Source organism: Camelus dromedarius, chromosome X, assembly GCF_036321535.1.
Source record: "Camelus dromedarius isolate mCamDro1 chromosome X, mCamDro1.pat, whole genome shotgun sequence".
Classification (NCBI taxonomy): Eukaryota; Metazoa; Chordata; class Mammalia; order Artiodactyla; family Camelidae; genus Camelus; species Camelus dromedarius.
The window spans coordinates 11470461-11471233 of record NC_087472.1 but is presented as its reverse complement, the minus strand read 5'-3'; the positions used below and the strand labels follow the sequence as shown (position 1 = coordinate 11471233).

General features: G+C 29.6%; 1 non-coding gene across 1 annotated transcript; it reads left to right on the top strand.

The window, feature by feature from the left end:
- Positions 1–315: 315 nt before the first annotated feature.
- Positions 316–442, top strand: LOC116151101 (small nucleolar RNA SNORA27). Its single transcript, XR_004134885.1, has one exon. It is a non-coding gene; the product is annotated as a small nucleolar RNA SNORA27 (small nucleolar RNA).
- Positions 443–773: the final 331 nt, after the last annotated feature.

The window sequence follows — 773 nt, the reverse complement described above, 5'->3', positions numbered from 1 at the left end:
TGTACAACATAATAAAGGTAACACTGCTGTATATTATATATGAAAGTTAAGAGAGTAAATCCTAAGAGTTCTCATTATAAGGAACAATATATTTTCTATTTCTTTTATTTTGTATCTATATGAGAGGATGGATGTTCATTAAACCTATTGTGATAATCATTTCATGATGTATGTAAGTCAAATCATTACGCTGTACACCTTAAAGAGTGCTGTATTTCAATTATATCTCAATAATACTGGAAGGAAAAAGGAATTGATAATTATCATAAAAAATAAAAATAAGAGCAACAGAAAAATAAAAAATGATCAACAAATAATCTCCCTTTCACTTTGCCATTTGGACTTATGTCTTTATTGGTCATTCAAGTGGGGCAAAAGAAATATCCTTTTAAAACTCAAGCAAACTAGGTGTTTGTCTTGTAACCTGTCAGAGGAAACAAATTGTAATTTTTAAAAAATCAATAAACTGACATAAAATTTAAAACTTCTGTATAACTAAACCTCATAAACTAAGTCAAACAGCAAATTGGAAGTCATTTGCAAAGAAATATAGTGATCAAGAGAATAATATCCTTCAAGGGACCTGGAATAGCCAAAAACAATCTTGAAAAGAACAAAGTTGGAGGATCACACTTCCTGATTTCAAAACTGGCTACAAAGCTGCAGTAATCAAAACAGTGTGATACCAACATAAGAACAAACTTATAGCTCAATGGACTATAACTGAGAATCAAGAAACAAACCCTTACATCTAGAGTCAATTATTTTTTGAC